The following is a 23,369-nucleotide window of genomic DNA, read 5'->3' on the forward strand; positions in this document are numbered from 1 at the left end:
GGTGTCTGGTAGGACATGCCCTGGAAAATCATGTGGCACACAGGTAGTGACATGTTTTCAAGATGGACAGCAAGTCAATACAGTGCAATGATAGCTTATTATAGTAATAATAATCATAATAATAAATGTGACTCAAGTAAAAGTCAGAGTATCTGGCTAAAAACACACTTGAGTAAAAGTCTAAAAGGTTCTACTTTTAAATGTACTTAAGTACTAAAAAGTAGAAGTAAAAACCGTTTTTCTGACTGTCTATTCTTCTGATAGCAGGTGTTTAATCAAAGATCCCCACTTTCTAGTCTTGCACATTTGCACAAGGACCAATCAGCACGGGTATGGGCGGGTTCATTTTCAGTGCTGGGGATTTGATTGGCTGTTTTTAAATAAAGTGCGGCAGCAGGATTAATAACGGTAACGTTAGTTCGGCCAGAGAAACAAATATACTAATTAAAATAGTTGGACCTGCGAGATTTGTACTTTGTACTTTGTAGGTCTGCATTTTAAATGTAAGGAGAAAAAGTATGTATTTTTTCTCTGAAATGTCATTGAGTAAAAGTACAAGTTATACAAACCTAATAATACTCTAGTAAAGTACAAATCAAACAATTACTCAAGTACTTTACACCCCTGGCTAAGAGAAGGCCGTGTCGAAGTGTCCTTGAGCAAGACACTTAACCCCCTAACTGCTCCCGATGAGCAGGTTGGCACCTTGCATGGTAGCCTCTGCCGTCGGTGTGTGAATGGGTGAATGTAAAAGAAAAAGTGTAAAACTATAAAATGCACCGTTTACCATGTTTTATTTACAACAAGTCATGCATCCTAAAATAATCAAGGACGGCACAAAACACTCACAGACTTATTTACATTGTGGTCCTTGGTCTCAGCAGCAGCACATAGTATTTACATAAACATGTATTACACATATTATCATCAGCCTACAGTATATTGCTAAAAAATATAATTAAAAAGTCAAATACAACATTATTAATAAAATATGTACACAGATCGCATATCACTAAAACAGGAAGCTTCCTGAGTTACTCTGGCACATTTTCTAGGAGCCGTTTCCTAACGTTCACCTTGAAACTACACAGGTTCAAGCCCTGTTTGGTGGTCAAAGGCAACTCATTCCACTCCTGTGCTCCTGTGTGAGTGTGAGCAAATGAGCACTGTCCCATGATCTTTGTTCTACACCTTGGAGGATGCAGGATTGCTAAACTAGATCTGGTTCTGTGCCTGTGTGATTCCCTAGTTCCTAAAATATTTGGGGGCCCTGTTATTGGTTAAATGTCGTGCACCATGTTGAGCCTAAGCTGGGCTACTCTGGCCTCAACTGGTAGCCAGCTGAGCTCCTGAAAAGGACTCCTCCAAACATGATCACCGTTGTGTGTATCCAGTTGTGGGTAATTTTGTTTACTCCTCGAATCAGGACAAAAAGGATATAAAATGTTAGACACGGGAAAAGAGTTCAATCGATATGTCTTGTATTTATTGAAAAGATCAAAATGACATCATATTTACGTAGGGTGGTCCACCATGGAACACTTAACAGACATTAATGACATTATGACAGCGGAATATGGCGAAAGAATAACCAGGAAGGGGATAGAGAAGTATAGTAGGAAATAAGAGAATAGATGGGGAGATTAAAGATAGAAGCCCAGAAAGACAGAAAGAGAGAGAGAGAGTGTGACTGCAGACCAAGAGAGTGGAGTCCAGCCAGAAAGAGAGAGAGAGCTGATGCCCTATAGCCCTCATTATTATGCTCTGCTCTGTCCATAGGCGTATGGTCAGGGGGCCAATCCCAAACACGTCATCTGTGCATTTTTCCCCACCAAACCTAGGTTCAAATGCATAGCTTATGTGTTTTTTCTGACGTGTTTCTCCCCTAGCCCATTTAGCTCCACGTTGGCCCAGAGATAACTAGAGAAAATGCACAGGTGCTTGGCCTTGACACAGACACACCACTGAACTAAGGAGAGGCCTGAATAAGCTTACAATATGTCATAACTCATACTCAATATTCTATAACGATAATACCTAATTAACATTTAATAATAACTTTTAACTTAGATCAATGTCCCCAATGATGTAAAAAATAAGTACAAAGTCACTGAACATTCTCAAGCCTGACACTAATTTCCCACACTGCCGGCCTTGTTGTGCTCTTTGGGATTGCCTTTGTTTTTGGCCTCAAGGATGCACATGTGGCAGGGTTCCCGCTAGGTCTTAAATAGTCTTAAATAGTCTGAATTTTAGTCTTAAGGCCTAAGGTATTAAGGCCTAAGGTATCTCGTTTAAAACGCGTTTGGGGGAAACGTCCGGACCGCAAAGTAAGCAGGACGGTAATAGCATCAGTTTCCCCTCCAATTTGTGTGGAATTACTTATTTCATAGTCATTTTCCATCGTACTTTTCTGCCAGCATGGCCAAGAAATAGGTATTAAATTATATTCAAAGTGGCCTTAAAGATGTCTTGAACAGTCTTTTGGGTTCTGTCAGCGGGTTCCAAGTCAGTAAAATACCCAGAACTGTTATGCTTTGCATCTAACAAATCCATTTATGAAATCCTGTTTGCTCCTCTCTCCTCTACATCTCCCCTCAACCTTTACTCTACTCTACTTTTACACAGAAAATCGACTGTGTTACTGCATAGAGTGCAATACAATAAACACACATTCCTTACCTGAGGAATTGTCATTTTGCCCTCAATAATAATGACCCCAAATAGATTTGATTTGGGATTTGAAAGGATTTTTTGGAGATTCAATACTGGATTCAGATTCATTACAACGCTCTCGAACCCCAACCCCACACAGTGGCAGCTGAGGTGGTGGAGGCCTGCTGTCTGCCTCCTCTTGGCTGTTCGGTCACAGTGGATTCATGTGATGCAAGGAAAATATTTGTTTTGCCAACCAATCACACGCAAAATCATAGATTTTCACCAGTTAGTTAATTAAAGATGCAATAGATAAAAAAAAATATGTATGTAGAGATATATATATATTTTAAATAATACATCCACAGAGCTTTTAGAAAGGAGTGGAATAAAATGATTGCTCCCCCCCCCCCCCAAAAAAATATTGATGAATGAATATATAATTGAAAAATGGGTAGTAGTCTTACCCTGAAAATGCGATTGTTACAAAACGCTTGGTTTATGTCCGGTAAAGTAAGACACTGTGATCGTTACATAAACATGTTTCAGGTTCGGTAAAATAGACATAGGTCCTTACCTTAGCCAGAAGGTAATCCAAAAAGAATAATTCCAATGATCCCATCGGTGATCGCGATTACTCGTTTATATGTAACTACACATGTTTACGGGAAACTATAGGTTCTGAGGCGAGCAGATCTGCTAGCGATTGCTTTGGAAGAGCTCCTCCCCCTCAGAGCGAGTCTCGATAGTCCAGTTCATTCATTGCCTCTCCTGATCCATTTCTTTCTGAGTTAAAAAGGTAGGCGATACTGCCACCTGGTGAGATTCGATCGGCATTGCAATTCCAACGTAGGCAAACGAGCCAGGGACACATAGAATGATCCGGATGATGGTTTAGAAAGGGGATCAGAGGAAAAAGGGATTAATTAAACATTTGAAATTCAAATGTTGATTTAGAATTCGAACGGCAACGTAATGAACGAAGGTCCGAACGTTCAAACGTTTGGGCTCAGCCCTAGTGTGTGTGTGTGTGTGTGTGTGTGTGTGTGTGTGTGTGTGTGTGTGTGTGTGTGTGTGTGTGTGTGTGTGTGTATGTGTATGTGTACGTGTGTGTGTGTGTGTGTGTATTATACAGACAGGTGACACGTTTAAGGAAAAAACAACATGAAGTCTCTTAGTACTGATGGGTTAGTGTTAGTGTCCTGTGGATGGGTTAGTGTTAGTGTCCTGTGGATGGGTTAGTGTTAGTGTCCTGTGGATGGGTTAGTGTTAGTGTCCTGTGGATGGGTTAGTGTTAGTGTCCTGTGGATGGGTTAGTGTTAGTGTCCTGTGGATGGGTTAGGGTTAGTGTAGAGCCATATGAAATCCGTTTTATTTTTTTCCAAATTCCATTTTATTTTTTTCCAAATTCCGTTTTTTCCGTTTGAATATTTCAGAATTCTGTATTTTGCTTTGTACGCTCATTTTACCATCAGAAATAGTGTCTAATAAGTGGGAATGAATAAATGTCCACAATTTAATAAGATATAACAGTCCATTTAATAGGGCTGTCTTAAATACTTCGAAGCTTCGTTCGATGGGCATGGGATTCGAATATGAAAATAAAATTCGATTATTAAAAAAATAAAAAAAATAAAAAGGTATATATATTTTTGCAAAATCAACTCTGCCTCTCTTTGTTAACTACAACAAGCAATGCTGTTTGTTATTTAAGATGAGGTCGGACTCGGCACTGACAGATTTGTGTTCATTGTGCTGCTTTTATAAAGCCTCAAATGACTGTTTACAATATTTCATGAAAGCAAAGTGTTTTGTTTGTCTAATATTTAAAAAGGTTTCAACTTTACAGCACTGACAAAGTTGAACAAAGTGCTGTACAAGTCCCACAACATAAAAAAAAAAAAAAAGTAAAAAAAAAAAAAAAAAAAATTTTAATAAATTTTTTTTTTATAGTTGATTCCATTTTTATTGCTCAATTCCGCGATTCCGTCCGCGATTCCGTGATCGCGGATTCCATATGGCTCTAGGTTAGTGTTCTGTGGATGGGTTAGTGTTAGTGTCCTGTGGATGGGTTAGTGTTAGTGTCCTGTGGATGGGTTAGTGTTAGTGTCCTGTGGATGGGTTAGTGTTAGTGTCCTGTGGATGGGTTAGGGTTAGTGTCCTGTGGATGGGTTAGGGTTAGTGTCCTGTGGATGGGTTAGTGTTAGTGTTCTGTGGATGGGTTAGTGTTAGTGTCCTGTGGATGGGTTAGTGTTAGTGTCCTGTGGATGGGTTAGTGTTAGTGTCCTGTGGATGGGTTAGGGTTAGTGTCCTGTGGATGGGTTAGTGTTAGTGTTCTGTGGATGGGTTAGAGTTAGTGTTCTGTGGATGGGTTAGTGTTAGTGTCCTGTGGATGGGTTAGTGTTAGTGTTCTGTGGATGGGTTAGTGTTAGTGTCCTGTGGATGGGTTAGTGTTAGTGTCCTGTGGATGGGTTAGGGTTAGTGTCCTGTGGATGGGTTAGGGTTAGTGTCCTGTGGATGGGTTAGTGTTAGTGTCCTGTGGATGGGTTAGAGTTAGTGTCCTGTGGATGGGTTAGGGTTAGTGTCCTGTGGATGGGTTAGGGTTAGTGTCCTGTGGATGGGTTAGAGTTAGTGTCCTGTGGATGGGTTAGTGTTAGTGTCCTGTGGATGGGTTAGTGTTAGTGTCCTGTGGATGGGTTAGAGTTAGTGTCCTGTGGATGGGTTAGGGTTACTGTCCTGTGAATGGGTTAGGGTTAGTGTCCTGTGGATGGGTTAGTGTTAGTGTCCTGTGGATGGGTTAGTGTTAGTGTCCTGTGGATGGGTTAGTGTTAGTGTCCTGTGGATGGGTTAGTGTTAGTGTCCTGTGGATGGGTTAGTGTTAGTGTTCTGTGGATGGGTTAGTGTTAGTGTCCTGTGGATGGGTTAGTGTTAGTGTCCTGTGGATGGGTTAGTGTTAGTGTCCTGTGGATGGGTTAGTGTTAGTGTCCTGTGGATGGGTTAGTGTTAGTGTCCTGTGGATGGGTTAGGGTTAGTGTCCTGTGGATGGGTTAGGGTTAGTGTCCTGTGGATGGGTTAGTGTTAGTGTCCTGTGGATGGGTTAGTGTTAGTGTCCTGTGGATGGGTTAGGGTTAGTGTCCTGTGGATGGGTTAGGGTTACTGTCCTGTGAATGGGTTGATTTACAGTGGTTTGGTATTTATTTATAAAGTGCTTGGTGCGTTACAGTCCGGACATAGAGTGGTTTGGTGTTTATTTATAAAGTGCTTGGTGTAATATTTAAATCCAGTTTTGCCGAGCACAGTGTTTACAAGACCCCAGGAAGACTAGAGGCTCTTTCACGTGTCTCTAATGGGGATCCTTTAATAAACATAACCATACTGTACATGTGGTGCATCTAAAGCTAGTATGATATGTGCTGTATTTAAAATCAATCAAATAGTAGAGATAATAGGGACGTTTCATAGAGCCTTATATATAAATAAAAAAAGAAGGCTAAAGGTTGGTAGTAATATCACTGCAGGGCTACGATGTGTAGGAACCCACCCTATCGGGCAGTGTGGGGACCTCACGCCTTGCATGTCCAGCTGTAGAACAGTTCCTCAGCGGTCCATGCCGGGGAGGTGTTCAGTTCAGCTTTTGTCACCCAGTGTGATGTCAGCTTCCCCCGTATCAAACCGGCCCTTTCTGTCGGGGTCCCCCCTTGGGTGCGATTGGTTGGTAGTGTCAGGGTGCGATATCCCAGCTCCACGAGACGCCCTGCTCGCGCGGTTGGCGAGTCCAGGGTTGGCAACGCACAGCGGGTGGGACCGGGCCGCCTATCTACGGTTCCTGGCGGCGGGAGCGCTTGGGATTATCATCACATATGGCTACAGCAGTGCCATATGTCGAGGTGGATGGGGAGAATGCTGAGGCAGGCACTTGTGTTGCAGTTTGCACAACCCTACCCTCCGTTGTCAGGTTTGGTGCAAACCCTATTGTCAGGGTCAACAGCAGTGACAGCTCTGGCCGACGAGATCCAATCTCTGTTGGCGAAGCAAGCCATCGTCGTGGTCCCAAAGGAGGACGCGATGCGTGGCGTTTCCTCCCGGTATTCTCTGGTGCCCGAGAAATCGGGGGGGGGGGGTGTCAGACCCATACTGGACCTGAAGGTTCAGAATGTTGACCGTCTCCCACCTGTTAGACGCTGTCAGGTGGGGGACTGGTTCACCTCCATAGACCTGTAGGATGCGTATTCGCATCCCGATCTTCCATCCTAGGGCTTACCTACGCTTCCTTTGCAGGGCTTAGCGTACAGGTACCAGAGGCTGCCGTTCGGCTGCTCTCTGGCTCCCCGCATCTTCACCAAGTGCGTGGAGACCGCGCTGGGGCCTCTGCGTCGTCGGGGGTTACGAATTGTATTCTGCCCTGGACGACGTTCTGGTCCTTGGCCGGTCAGGGTAGATCGCCAGGTCTCATACGAGGCAGGTGGTGTCTCACCAGCCTGGGTTTTGCTGTAGACTGGAAGTAGAGTTCTCCTCTTCCCAGTCAACGGGTGGAGTACTTGGGCTTTTTCTAAGCTCAAGGTCTATATGGGCATCCCTCTCGGAGCGGCGGCGAGTGGTTGGTTCTCGGCGCGCTCGGGAGGTTCCGTCCTAGGACGGTTACGGCGCTGTCCGTGATGCGCCTGCTGCTGGGGTCCCTCTTGGCCTCCTCTTCATGAGGAGGATACAGAGGTGGTTTTTTCCAGTATGGAAATGGACCTGGTGTGAGACATGTGGAAGCGGCTGAAGGTTCCCATGTCAGTACTGGGGGACCTCGTCTTCTGGAGAGGGTCTGGTGCCCTCACCTGCTGGGTCCCCGTGGGCAGCAGGCTGTCACACGTCACAGTCTTCACCGACGTATCGGGCCAATGCAGTAGGGGGCAGCTGCCATGCTGCCCGGTCTGCGCTACATTCAATGTGTTAGAATTGAAGGCTGTCCTTCTGGTCCTCAAACGACTCGACCACCTTGTGGTGGGCAAGCATGTTTTGGTCAGGACGGACAACACGATGTCAGCGTCGTATATTGTCAGACAGGGAGGAGTGCGCTCCCCCCGTCTGCACCGGGCGGCGGTCGGGCTCTGGCTATGGGCGTTCTCCATCTCCTCTGCCTGAGGGCTCTCCACATCCCCGGCAAGGAGAATGTGGGTGCAGGTGTGATGTCGCGGGGCGGTCCTCACCCTGACGAGTGGGGACTACGTCCAGACATAGTCGGGCAGGTCTGGGACCGATTCCGTGGCCATCCGGGATTCTGTACGCATTCCCCCCTTACACCTGATAGCTCAGCTGTTGGGGCGGGTACGTCGGGAGCGTGGGACTTGGTCCTGGTCGCGCCGGGCCGGGGCCCTGATTCAGCTCTTGGTGGCCCCGCCGTGGCCTGTTCCGTGGTCACCGCGGGCCCTCTCTCAGGCACGCGGAACTCTGTTCTGCCTCCTGTTCTGGGGAAGCCTCTAGGCTTGGCTGCTGACAGTGTGAATCTGGTGGGGATGCGTCTTGACTATTCTGTGGTTAACACTATCCGATACGCGCGCGCCCCGTCCTCTACCGCGGCTTACGCTGGGGAGTGGCGTATGGTCGAGTGTGGGGGCGGAACATTGTTCAGCCACCCTCTTGTGGAACATTCCTGCTTGGCGCTCGGCGTCTCAAGCCTGTGGAACGTTCTCTGTCTCCGAGTGGGACCTCCAACTGGTCCTTGGCCGGTTGTCGGAGGCCCCGTTTGAGCCTCTTGAGCAGGCGCCATTGGATCTGCTGTCTTGAAGACCGCGTTCTTTTTGGCCATCACCTCCGCTAAACGCGTGGGTGAGCTGTGTGCTCTCTCGGTGCGGCCTGATTGCCTGTCTATTCGGCCGATAGCGGTGCGACTCTGAGGCCTAATCCAGTCTTCATGCCAAAGAATATCCGGAGCTCTTTTCGCTCCAGGGATATTGTGATTCAGGCGTTTCATCCGCCTCCTCACGCTAGTGGGTTAGAGGCGAGCCTTCATCTGTCATGTCCTGTCCGTGCATTGGGGGTTTACCTCAGTCGGACGCAGAATCTCAGGGCTACCGATCAACTGTTTGTTGTTACGGTGGCCCTCGCGCGGGTAAGGCACTGTCCAAGCAGCGCCTGTCACATTGGTTGTGCGAGGGCATTGCCCTTTGCTACACGTTGGCTGGACAGGTCCCCCCTGGGGGTGTCAGGGCGCACTCCACTCGTGGAGTGGCGGCCTCTGCCGCCTCGGTGGAGGACATCTGTGCTGCGGCCTCCTGGTCCTCCCCGGGTCCCTTCGTTAAGTTTTACCTCATGGACATGACTGGGGGTTCTGTCTCCCAGGCGGTTCTGAGGTCTGGGACCTCCCCTGCGTCCCGCCAGTTGGTGGGCTAGCAGGGGTGTGTGGGTGTGTGCCACGGGGTGCTGTGACACACGTGGTCCCGCCTGTACTGTGCGTTTTCAGGGGTCTTTGGTTCCCCCTTTTTTCGCACTTTGGTGGAGTTGACTGCCTCCCCCCCTTCGTTAGGACGGGCGGGTGGACGGGACTCCCCTCCTCCCTGGTAGTGGGGCTTACGGGCCCTCAGGGGGTACACTTGTCGGGTCACACGTCTGCTCTGTCCCATATCTCATAATGGCAAAGAGCGAGACGCGATGACCAGTATGATAATATAACGAAAGGTTATCCTATAACCTAGTTATATGAATACTGGCAGAGCGTCTCGCTCTTAGCGCCCTGAGGTCCCTTGGTTGGGTTTTCACTGTTGGAAACTTTTTTCCGAGGAAGGTAGAGTGTGACCATGTCCGGCGTCTTATAGCAGGACGCGGGGGCGTGGCCCCGTCACGTGCATGAGTGCAAATAGTTTGTTCATGAGCACAGTAGGTGCTAGGAGATAAGAGTTATCTCATAATGGCAAAGAGCGAGACGCTCTGCCAGTATTCATATAACTAGGTTATAGGATAACCTTTCGTTTTCTCATAGACTTCAATTCATTTGGCTTCCTGTTAAATAATTTAGTTGTTCACCTAGATCCCTGATTCACATCATTGGAAGCCACACTCATTGGTTACAACGATCCACAATCATTTTCGAGATCGGATCTAGATTGACGGAACTACTGCAGCCTGAGTCGGGAGTGGTATTTTGCGCAATACTGTGTACTTTGCACAAGCCTCAAATACCAGCATGTAACTCGAGAACCGCTGAACGGATTTTGTCGGATTTTGTCGCTATCGACAGGCAACAAATATATATATATATATTTAAACTAAATAAGACTCGTGCACATCTAGTTGGACCCCGACTGGAGGTGCAGGTCAGCGCAAGAGAGATATATAAAACTAAAAGGAGAATACTTTCAAAAGAAAGAAGGGACCGCACACTCCTCAGGACTGGTTTTTGCTTTTTTATTGCATAATGCGTTTCGCTATCTGCTTCCTCAGGTGCTATATCATAAAAAAGCATGCAATAAAAAAGCAAAAACCAGTCCTGAGGAGTGTGCGGTCCCTTCTTTCTTTTGAAGGTATTCTCCTTTTAGTTTTATATATATATATATATATAAGTAAGGGATAATGTATAGCTACGAGGTCATTGTCGCAAAATAATTGACCGACACGTAGTTTAAAATACCGAGCCGCTTCGGCGAGGTGTTTTAAACGTCAGTGAAGGTCAATTATTTTGCGACAATGACCGAGTAAAGCTATACATTATCCCGCTTATTACATGGCTAACTTACTAACAATATACCTAATTATTACATGGCGTTTTCACATTCGCCGAAATGCTTGCTTGTGATTGGTCAATAGCCCCCCGACAGCGGTCATTATTTTTCAATAATGACCGCTGTGGGACAATAATGACCGATGTGCGCAGCTGTTCGCAATCAAGCCCACATCAGTGCAGCAAATCAGACACACCTGCCGCGGCTGCACTGACAGCGGAGTGTGTGTAGATTACAGCGGAGCCAGAACAGAGGCTGCCCGCGATAATAATAATCACTTTATTTGGGCTGACAGAGCCACAGAACAACTGCGATTTGTCAAATGAATTAGGTATATTGTTAGTAAGTTAGCCATGTAATAAGCGGGATAATGTATAGCTTTACTCGGTCATTGTCGCAAAATAATTGACCTTCACTGACGTTTAAAACACCTCGCCGAAGCGGCTCGGTATTTTAAACTACGTGTCGGTCAATTATTTTGCGACAATGACCTCGTAGCTATACATTATCCCTTACTTCATTTGACAAATCGCAGTTGTTCTGTGGCTCTGTCAGCCCAAATAAAGTGATTATTATTATCGCGGGCAGCCTCTGTTCTGGCTCCGCTGTAATCTACACACACTCCGCTGTCAGTGCAGCCGCGGCAGGTGTGTCTGATTTGCTGCACTGATGTGGGCTTGATTGCGAACAGCTGCGCACATCGGTCATTATTGTCCCACAGCGGTCATTATTGAAAAATTGAAAAATAATGACCGCTGTCGGGGGGCTATTGACCAATCACAAGCAAGCATTTCGGCGAATGTGAAAACGCCATGTAATAAATATATATATATTGTATTACAAAATATGTACACCCGATCCACTAGGGGTCGCCAAAGTGCCGGTTGCAAAAAGTCAGAAAAACGTCCCTGATATGGGCTGTCGCAGGCTAAGAGGTGACGATATGACAACCGTTACATATATTATATATATATAAACAAGACAAAAAAAGGACAATGACAATGAAAATGATTGTAGGCTATGAGATGTAAATTATTGCCATATAATCGTTACTGATGAAACAAATAAACAAACACAACTAATCAAATAAAACACAACTAATCAACCAAAATTGAAATTATTTGCCCAGTGTGATGTTTTTTTTGTTTTCTTTTAATCAAAACAAAAAAAGGACAAATGATAAATGAGATAAATAGTACTCTGGTAAAAGTCCTCCATTCAAATTCTACTTAAGTAGAAGTAGAGAAGTATTTGCTATTGAACGCTATTGATGTGCTGGTGATCTGCCTCGTCCTCCCCACTGCCTCCAACTTGCACATTTTATATATTTTGGGGGGCGACTACTCTCTGCAGAGCCTTCCTGTCTTTAGAACTTTAGATTTAGAACTACCAGTGGATGCCTGTACAATTAATTCTATTATTTCATTAGGTTCTGAATTTTTCCAAATGTTCCCCAATTTCTTTTAAGAAATATTCTTTGAGGTGTGATGTGTTCTCTGTTATATTACAGTAAGCAGTCATGCTTTTATTCATCCAGTACTTACATTTAAAATCCATACAATTTGGTAACACTATTGAATTTCTATGGTAATTAATGGTGGTTTAATAAGAAACTTGATTGATTTGAGTGATATCTAGAATTAAACCAGCTTTGGTTTTGGGAGAGAGAGAGGGAGGGAGGGAGGGAGGGAGGGAGGGAGGGAGGGAGGGAGGGAGGGAGGGAGGGGGAGAGAGAGATAGAGAGGGAGGGAGGGAGGGAGGGAGGGAGGGGGAGAGAGAGATGGAGAGGGAGGGAGGTTCAGAACTGGATTTCTCTGCTACAGAACTAGCAGCATGGTTTACAGCAGGCAGTCTGTCATGTAAACGGCTGGAGGATATGAAGTGACAGTTAAAAGCTGCTCTGATAGAGGGAGGGAGGGAGGGAGGGGGGAGAGAGGGAGAGAGAGGGAGAGAAAGGGAGGGAGAGAGAGAGAGAGAGGGAGAGAAAGAGTCTGTCATGTAAACAGCCGGAGGATATGAAGTGACAGTTAAAAGCTGCTCTGATCATTAAAGATGGAGGAAAACTCCGGAGCGCCGAAGATTGATGAACTGTTCCATTTGTCTCTCTCCTCTTCTTCCTGTGTGAGATTTATCATAAGCAGCGGGCCAGGGAGTGGGAGGGCGAGAGTGATAGGGAACAAGATAGTGAGAGAGAGAGGGAGAGAGAGAGGAGAGAAAGAGTGTGAGTGAGTGTGTGTGTGTGAGTGTGTGTGTGAGTGTGTGAGTGAGTGAGTGAGTGAGTGAGTGAGAATGGCATAGGGAGAGATTGAGAGAATGAGATATGATATATCGAGTATACTCTATGTATCGTGGCTTGTTCTACGTGAGATGTAGTAAATTACTATATCGTGAACATCGAGTATATGTTGTCACGTCGCGGTTGATATGAGACTTGCTTTAGTGCAGAGCTGTCCTCTCATTTCATTATAGACAGACCAGCGCGGACCTTAAATGACATGCAATTGTAATTTCATTACACAGACCAGCGCGGACCTTCAATGACATGCAATGGGCTAATGTTAGCTGCTAAGTTAAACCATAATAGGCTAAGCTAACTGGCGTTAGCTCTTAGCTGCTAGCTCTTAGCTGCTAGCGTTAGCTCAAAGCGGACTCCACGACACTAGTTCCATTCGTGGGAAAAGGGGGTGGGTTATATTGACGACGCTTGACAACAGAGGTTTAAAGATAACTTCATATTTATTGGTTATTCATTTCTTGCATCCAGTCAGTTTCAATCTCTGTGTGTTCAACTTCCTGTGTTTACATTCGAGTGTGACATCATCGCCTACGGCAGCTTATACGCTCAAAACGCAAACGCGTTCTCTCTCTCTCTCTCTCTCTCTCTCTCTCTCTCTCTCTCTCTCTCTCTCTCTCTCTCTCTCTCTCTCTCTCTCTCCATTCAATGATTTAAAGTGGCCAAACGTTACAGTATAGATACTAACTGGATAGTTGATGATATAAACATTTCATTTCATTATCTGAAATATTCTAAAATCATTAAGTCTGCTATAAGCCATTATCCCTTTGTAAAGGCCTCTACATGCTACAGCAACTTCAAAGCAACTTCAACACAACATCAGCGCGATTTCAACGCGCTTGTTTTATAGGGTCTTGTAGACTGTGTTGCGAGGACGTTGCGTACCTTTCACCCAAATCTAATCTAAACAACCATTGCGTTGATATTGCGTAGCAGTGATTGGTTGGTAGTGAATGGGGGCGGGGCTGTCATATAATAATATTGGTCCCGCAGCGAGGAATACCATCCGCCATTGTTGTAGCCAGCCAGCTAGCGTTGAACTTGATGCTATTCAATGCTCTATCATACCCAACTAACGTTAATGCCATTCAGAATTTATTAACATAGCTACAACAACACACAGTAACGTTAATATAATTACATGCATCATTGTTTACAATGAACGGACGGTGGGGCAGTTCGAAAGGACTGGACACGGACAAGTTGTTAAACAGCAATCAATTAATTTAATATAACAGGTAGTTCGAGCTGCATTTTCGTGCCTACAACCACAGCCACAGGGATATATCCAGCTTTGACGAGCTCTCTCTCCTCCTGCCGATTAAATTCAGCAGCTCTTCCTCGACCTCGAGTGCCTGTAGCTGCCAGCTAACGTTAAAACTAACCTAAAGTTACACAAGCAGAATACATCACAAATACTTCCGGTCGGGGGATTTCAAAATAAAAGAGCGACGTCTAAAAGCACCGGAAATACGTTTATTTTGTACATTATCTAACGTTAACACGAACCTAAACTAACTTTAGTTAAACTAACTTTGCACGTCGATGTTGCAGAAGCATAAAGGCAGAGTGTCTACAACACCGCTTTGTCGATGTTGTGGTGCAGTTGCTTTGAAGTTGCTGTAGCATGTAGAGGCCTTAAGGCTTTGTGTGTGATTATTATTTTCTCACAGTAGTGTATATATATATATATATATATATATATATATATATATATATATATTAGGGCTGTCAGTTTATCGCGTTAATTAGATTAATTAATTACACAGCAAATTATCGCGTTATGAAAATTAACTCAAAATTAATTACAAAAAAAAACGTTATTTTTTTTTTCTTTTTTTTTTTATTATTTTTTTTTGTATCTCATTCATTCCATAAGAATGTAGAATACACATTTACAGACTTTTTTTTATGGTCCATTTGCATGTTCTTGGTATCTGATTCTAGGGACATCTATGATTCTCAAGGAATGTATTCCCAGTGTCAGAAATACTGTGGGCTAGATCCACAAAGAATGGATTGCACGGTGCAAGGTGCACCCTTACTTACAATTCATTATGAATTGAAAATGGGGGACCCTGATGTAAACAAGACGAAAGTCTTTCTCTGGTCTGCATCCCCTTAACAATTGTGTGTATTGAGCCCATATATATATATATATTTTTTTTTTTTTTTTCTTTTTTATATACAGTCAACATATTCTTAAATAATAGCGCTGCCCGAGGCGGGGCATGATACAGTCAACATATAGCAAAAGAGAGAGCGAGAGAGAGCTCCCGTTCTACAGTCAATATACAGTGTACAGAGAGAGAGAGAGAGAGAGAGACACATTGGAAAGAAATTGAAATGCTATTTGGCCCTAAACAGAGAGTACACAGTGGCAGAATACCTGAGCACTGTGACTGAAGATCCTTGAGCACAGCCTAGCCATCGAGAAAGGCCGCCATAGGCAGACTGTGTGTGTTAGAAAGAGAGAGAGAGAGAGAGAGAACATGTGTGTTTGTCATGTGTGTGTGTGTTAGAGAGAGACTAGAGCATGTATGACAGATTCAAAAGGACAAAGATCAACACTTAAATCCAAGAGAGAGAGAGAGAGAGAGAGAGAGAGACACATTGGAAAGAAATTGAAATGCTATTTGGCCCTAAACAGAGAGTACACAGTGGCAGAATACCTGAGCACTGTGACTGAAGATCCTTGAGCACAGCCTAGCCATCGAGAAAGGCCGCCATAGGCAGACTGTGTGTGTTAGAAAGAGAGAGAGAGAGAGAGAGAACATGTGTGTTTGTCATGTGTGTGTGTGTTAGAGAGAGACTAGAGCATGTATGACAGATTCAAAAGGACAAAGATCAACACTTAAATCCAACAAGAAGAGGGTATACCAGAGAAACCAAAGCAGCAAGGAGCCAATGGCCGACATCAGCTAAATAGGCTAGCCAGGTACTGTGACACCAGGCCACACACAGCTTTGGCCAATGGCCCAACGCTACCCAAGCTACACAAACGACCATTCACACACAGCACATGTCGTATCTCCAAATGTTGTGAAGTAGCATATGTTTTGCCTGGAAAAAAACATCGTTATTAACAAAACATTCGGGAGGGGAAGGAAGGAAGAGTGGGGTAATGTCATGACATTTTCATTAATCTTAGTTACCTGCACGAGGAACGCAGGGCGAAAGGCCGCAACACAGGTCTCCACGTTGACGAAAGGCCTCTCGCTGGCGGGACAAAAAGAAGCTATGGCCAGAGCCTTGTCATGGTGCAGGCCCGACTACATCTTCTGTCAAAGGGCCTGCTATTCTCAAGGCTAACTGATAGCATCAAACGAACGTTCCCAGCTGACGCTAAACAGCTAACTGGCTAACAGTTAGCTCAATCAGGCACCTGGCTGTATGTAGCTGCATACAGCCAGGTGCTCTCACTCACCAGGCACACACCGTTAGCTACTAGTAGTATTAGCTAGTCGACCAGTTTGGCTCCAGAGAGAGAGAAAGAGAGATAGGGTCAGGTCCACGGCGGGTATATAATCATAGGTTGACTCACCATAACGCAGTATCAACGTGGAAGGAGACTTTCTTGGCCCCACGGTGTAATTTCTTCTTCTTCTTCTTCGAGTACTTTCCGGCAGACTGGACACCTTTCGGCGTATTGCTGCCTAACAGATTTATCTGCTCACAAGTTCTCTTCTCCTTCTTTTGAAAAGACATCCACTCGCCTCGCCTCGCTCCTCTGAATAGGTTAGCTAACGCTAGTTAGCATTTAGCTAAGCTAGCTACTAGCCGACATCATGGCTATACCATGACAAGGCTCCGGCCATTTGTCCCGCTAGCGAGAGGCCTTTCGTCAACGTTCCTTGGTGACCGACCGACTGATAATGACCGACCTCTTTCTTCGTCTTGGCTGGCATAACTAAGCATAGTCAAAAGCTGCACGCGAAATAGTCAAGCGCAGCTGACTCACGCTGCCACGCCGGCGTACTACACTGTCTACACATGATGTAAGTAAAACCACTCCCTTCGTTGAAACCAATGCTGCTGCAGAACCCCAGAGGCTGAGCTCCAATAGTGAGTATGTCTGCAGGACTACAGACCCAGGAACAAGTCAGACACATTCTACAAACGTGTCTAATGTGAAATATATAAGCATATAAGCAAAACTAGATTTTAGGTCTGTGATGAAAAAGGGCCTCGCGGGAAGGGGGGCCTCGCAAAAAAATAAAAAATTAAATAAAAAAAAATAATAAAAAAAATTAATACATTTTTTTTTTTTTTTTTTTTTTTTTTGCGAGGCCCCCCTTCCCGCGAGGCCCTGTGCGACCGCACTGCTCGCACACCCCCTGAGGCGGCCCTGATTGAGCCATACTGCATTGTACCCATTCTGCAATCTGTTAATAACATTTTCATTCAATCAATCAATCTGCACGGTGATTGATTGAATGAAAAATGTATTTTGAGTCAATTGTAATGAACCAAATGAGAATATCAATACATTTTTTTTATCTTTGACTGTGAATAACACCATGCTCTAATTGACCAGACCTGAAAAATCTAAGCAACTTAATAGATGGAAGATGATTAAACAGAAGGTTTTGTAGATACAGTACTGAATTCTGCCATCTGGACACATGCAATTTGAAATATGATTATAGAATATAGAATATCAGGCGTAAAATGGTTATGCGATTAAAATGTGATTAATTAGATTAATTAATTACAAATCCTGTAATTAATTAGATTAATTTTTTTAATCGCCTGACAGCACTAATATATATATATATATATATATATATATATATATATATATATATATATATATATATATATATATATGTGTGTGTGTTTGGCTAAAGTGGACAGAAAACACAGTACTGTGCAAAAGTCTTAGGCACCCAATAGTTTTTATATAAATTGTCTTAGATGTAAATAATTTTTTTTATTAGTGTGTCAGTAGACTACTCTTAGTACATTTTCATTTAATTATTTTTTAAAGCATCTTCATGGTTTAATAATGGAAACATATTTTGCAGGGACTTATTATAATCATCATATTGGCGTGACTGTATGCATCAAAGGGTTAAATCAAGCATTTTTAAGTGCTTTAGAGGAAATGTCAAAATATCGCGATATATATCGTGTATCGTGATATGGCCAAAAAATATCGCGATATCATTTAGAGGCCATATCGCCCAGCCCGAGAGAGGGCGAGAGAGATAGAGAATGAGATTGTGTGTGTGTGAGAGAGAGTGAGTGAGTGAGTGAGAATGGGATAGAGAGAGAATGAGATACATATAGAGAGAGGGAGAGAGACTTTCTTTTTTGTTTACAGGTATATCATCGGCTTGAGTTGAGTTGAATTGACAGACAGAGAGAGAGAGAGAGAGAGAGAGAGAGAGAGAGATATGCAACAGGTAATCAGTAGTCATAATCCAACAGGTATTCACTAGTTGTAATCCAACAGGTAATCACTAGTCTTAATCCAACAGGTAATCCCTAGTCTTAATCCAACAGGTAATCAGTAGTCGTAATCCAACAGGTAATCTCTAGTCTTAATACAACAGGTAATCTCTACTCTTAATCCAACAGGTATTCACTAGTCTTAATCCAACAGGTAATTTCTAGTTTTTAACCAACAAGTACTGTCATTTTCTGTGACTGTCAAACACGGGTCAATTGTGACAAATAGAGAGTCCACACACGTGAAAGCAAGTTAACAATATAATTAGGGATGTCCGATATTATCGGCCTACCGATATTATCGGCCGATATTGGCATTAAAATGTGATATCGGAAAATATCGGTATCGGTTTTTTTTTTTCTTTTTTTTTTTTTTTACATTTCTATAACCTTTATTTACCCAGGCAAGCAAGTAAGAACAAATTCTGATTTTATTTATTGTCAAAAGTATGCATAATGTTGTGTTAATTCCACATTAAGAGATATGTAATGTTAATTACCTGAAATTATTCAATTTTTTGGGGGGGGGTTACCCTGCATATATCGGTATCGGTTGATATCGGTTGATATCGGTATCGGAAATTAAGAGTTGGACAATATCGGTATATCGGTATCGGTAAAAAAGCCAATATTGAGCATCCCTAAATATAATGTATTTACCTACGGTATATAACCTATATGACAAACAATAATTGACATAAACAATGAATATGTATGTATAAGAATCTGTGATGAATGCAGTGTGCGGATGAGTGAAAAGTGAAGTGTGGTGCGGTGTAAGTAGAAATAGTATCACAATGGGTGGTGGATAACCTGTTCAGAGGAGATGGAGAAGCAGAGAGAGAGAAGGTTAACGAGGGACATATATACAGACAGCTCTCAATGCCCAGGTGAGTCTAATTGGGCTGACGAGCCGCTCACTCTACCATGCTCCCGGAGGGGCAGTAGACTCACCAATAATCATGCAGAGTGGGGGCCGTCACAGTGACTAACCTTTTTGCTACTTATTTGCTACTTCCCAACAATGTTGTTGACCGGTAGAGTACTTTTTCAGCACAATCCATGCTGTTCCCCATACTATCTTATGTGACATTATTACATGGCGTTTTAAAATCCGCCAAAATGCTTGATTGTGATTGGTCAATAGCGCTCCGTTGCCCCTAGCAGCGGTCAATTATTTCTCGATAATTCACCGCTGCTAGGGGCAACGCGCAATGATGACCGATGTTAGGGGCAACAGAGTGCTATTGACCAATCACAATCAAGCATTTGCCTCGGTGTTCCAGAACGCAGTGTCGGTCAATTATTTTGCGACAATGACCGAGTATAGCTATACATCAAGTCAAGTCAAGTCAAGAGTTTTATTTGTCACGGCATACAAGTATACAATGAAATGCGGGTGGTCTTCTTGCCCGCAACGATGTGCAATACAGTGGTACAACATGTAATAGAATCCAATAAAAAAAAAACATTGTGCAATAAACAGGTAACAGGTAACATGGTGGGACATCTCGGTATCTGTACATAGTTATTTACAGGGCATATAGGACATGCTAGGTAGCTTTGGTAGTGCAATACACTGCTACTGTTGTTATACTAATTTAGAGTGACCTTTCCTTTTTGGCCATAAGTGTGGGCGTGTGCGGCATGAGTGTGTGTCTGCTCATGTTAAAGTGTTAAAGTGGCTGCTAGTGTGTGAGCGTGCACAGCGTGCGTGTCGTGTGTGTGCTCATGTGTGCTTGTGTGTGGATAGATCAATGTTCTGTGGCACTCAGTGTTCATTGTTCAAGGCTCTGATGGCCTGGGGGAAGAAGCTGAGCCTAAGCCTCTCTGTCCTAGTAGCTGGACAGAGAATCCAAATTGAACTCGGGCATTTGAAAGATAATATATGTATATATATATAAATGTGCGAATTGGCTATAATAAGGTAATTTATAAGCATCATATTCTATATTCTACAATAATATTTCAAATAGCATTGGTCCGGATGGGAGCATTCAGTACTGTATCTACAGAACCTTCGGTTTAATCATCTTCCCTTTATTAATTTCCTTCGATTTTTTTTACACATTATCTCAAGAAGGTACTGAACGAGATCAGTGGCAGTTTTTTAAGTTTGGTCATTATTATCATGGTGTTATTCACTGTCAAAGATGCAAAGAAAAATCATAATTCATATTCTCCTTTGTTTCATCAGAATTTAAGCAAGCCTAGTAATAGACACAATATTTCTGACGCTGTGAATACATTCCCTGAGGTCCATAGATGTACCTAGAATATGCAAATGGACCTTGTAGAAGTGGAGCAATATTCCATTTACCTAGGTATATATTTTAGGCGAAAATATTCCACGGGTGGAACAGGTTAATTCTTGTTAGATTGTCCGACTGTATTATTTTCCTCGCTGTGTGAAAAACTACAGAACTTTGCGTCTGAGGGGAGTGGCCACTGGCTGAGTGCTCTCTGTCTCGGGTGTCTGAGGGGAGTGGCCACTGGCTGAGTGCTCTCTGTCTCGGGTGTCTGAGGGGAGTGGCCACTGGCTGAGTGCTCTCTGTCTCGGGTGTCTGAGGGGAGTGGCCACTGGCTGAGTGCTCTCTGTCTCGGGTGTCTGAGGGGAGTGGCCACTGGCTGAGTGCTCTCTGTCTCGGGTGTCTGAGGGGAGTGGCCACTGGCTGAGTGCTCTCTGTCTCGGGTGTCTGAGGGGAGTGGCCACTGGCTGAGGGGAGTGGCCACTGGCTGAGTGCTCTCTGTCTGAGGGGAGTGGCCACTGGCTGAGTGCTCTCTGTCTCGGGTGCCGGAGAGGAGAAGCACAGACAACATGAGACAGGAGAGATGAGACGCACCTAAATCCATTGCGGGGTGAAAATTTGCAGCAAAACATTAATATCTTTGGAACCGTGTGTGTTCAATTGTATCTGAATCGGGAGATGATCTTCTCTCGTCACAATTGAAATTGTATTTCTCCATCGCGCAAAAACTGGCTGGCAGCCTCATTGAATAATATACACGCTCCGCAAGTCTGTAAACTTGTGCATAACGAAGTGTGGCTCTATAGCAGAGGTCCCCAACCATCGGGTCGCGGACCGATGTAATATTAGTTTGTTACACATTATGTTGGATTATGTAATTGGTTTGTCATGACCCATTGTCAAAACAATAATAAATCGCGGGATTTATATGAAGCTTTGTAGCACCTCCCTCTGCTTCTAGACACGGAGGCAACTTTAAAAAAAAATGTGGACCTACTTTTTCTGTGGATGGTTTTGTGAATAAATCTCCATTATGCTTCAATTACTGTGTGTTTATTGTATAGAAATAAGGTTGGGTGAATTCGGCCATTGTATAAAAGCATTACATCACTTGAAGTCGTGTGTTATACGAATTAGATCACGCCTAGGGGAGTCTAACGACCCTCCGCTGCGCCTCGGGCCTAACCAGTGATGCAGTGGTGGTACCACGGGGTACCACGCCGTCCTAGTAGTTCGCTGAGCAGAAGTACGCGCAATCGCACACGGATGTGCACGCGCGCGCACACAAAAATGCGTTCACAATTTTCACAGGACTCGTCGCGCCGTGCGCCAAGAACCCGGCGGCCGGCACTTATCTATCACCTAGACTTTGCATAATAACAGGATACCGATAGCATAACAAAGAACGAGAAGAGCCAAACCAAAATACAAGCCTGTACCAATTGGTGGGGGTTTGCTTGAGTTGTGGAACCTCTCACTATGTGACAATGGTCCCGACTGGAAGGATCAAGGATGAGGCATTAAGTTGTGCTTCAGAAGGAAACTGTCCTTCTGTAAACTAAGTTACATTGTTAATTTAGTTTGTATTTACTTTTCTAGTTTAAGTTCATTCAATTAAAGAAATTGTAACTACAATTACATTTAAAACATTGTTTGTTTTTCAACCATATCTGTTGACAATATAATTTCTTTATATCTTGAAGGCTACATCCTACTACCTTTTTCAGCTTCTCTATTTCAAGGCAATATTTACAAAAACTAAACTAAAACTAGTAATTTCCTATACAAACATGTTTCCTACTATTTATTCTGCATAATAATCATCTGTTCTGTGCGCGTGTGCGCGCGTGCACGTGGCGTCCGGGCAGTTCCCATATTACGACTGCACCACTGGGCCTAACAACCACCCCTAGGTGTGATCTAATTCGTATAACACACTCCGTTGCGTGATGTAATGCTTAAGAAATACATGAGAGAGAAACATGATACTGACTCTGTCCTTGAGTTGAGTTTGAATCCAAGCCAAAAACAGTTACTAAGCATTATCTTTTTTTTTTTTTTTATCTCAGCTCGTTCAATCATGTCGTCTGCACCAGCCCCCCGCCCCCCCCCCCCCCCCCCCCCCCAAGCTCTCTGCTCATTAGACGAGTATTGATGCTGTTGCTGAGGGAAGGGGGGACAGATAGATAGAGAGAGAGAGAGGGTGACGAGAGAGAGATATATATACTATAGTTGTGACTAGGAAATAGGACATTTGAACCTTTTTCTCAAGTTCTCAGCTGCCATTGATCTGTTACCGAAGCCTGTCTTGTCATGTCCAGAAAAAGAAAGTGAGAAAATGATTCATAGAGCAACAACCAGCTCGGGAGGGAAGGAGAGATTACATGATCTTCACACAGCTCTCTTCTGACCTGAAGTAACCGCCAGTTACTCTAAAACTAACTTTTAAATAGTTATTTTGCTAAATAGACCCCCCCCCCCCCCACCCCTGATTTCGTTTCAAGTTCCAAGCTTCTTTTTTGTTGTTTTATGAGTTTCTTTAATATGCTACGTTTACTTAATGGTCTATATAACCTCAATTCTTCCTCTTCTTTTGTCGTTCTAGGTGTTAACTGTCAGGGCGCCGGAGATCTGCTGGAGATCTGTTGGAGATCTGCTGGAGGTCACTGAACCCCTCTGTTCCAACAGGACGTGGTAGAACGACCTCTCAAACATCTCCAGGAGCAGCTGTTTGAAACCACCTACACACCGAGACAATGTCGTCATCAAGTCCACACATGGGAGTCCGTCTACACAACGCTGCCTCTGGGTATTTAGTTTATACTCACCTCGTCGTCGAATCATGATTGAAATCTATAGGATCTAGTGGATTACAGATGATACCCATTTCCCTCACTGCACCACAGATTTCCGTGTCATTTTAAATGACGGACTCCTAACGCTAACCCTGGGTCCCGGCCCGGGCTCATGTGGGGCCCCCTGTCGGGTCCTGAGGCCGCCCCCCCCCCCCCC

Source organism: Notolepis coatsorum, assembly GCF_963971535.1.
Source record: "Notolepis coatsorum genome assembly, chromosome: 6".
NCBI lineage: Eukaryota > Metazoa > Chordata > Actinopteri > Aulopiformes > Paralepididae > Notolepis > Notolepis coatsorum.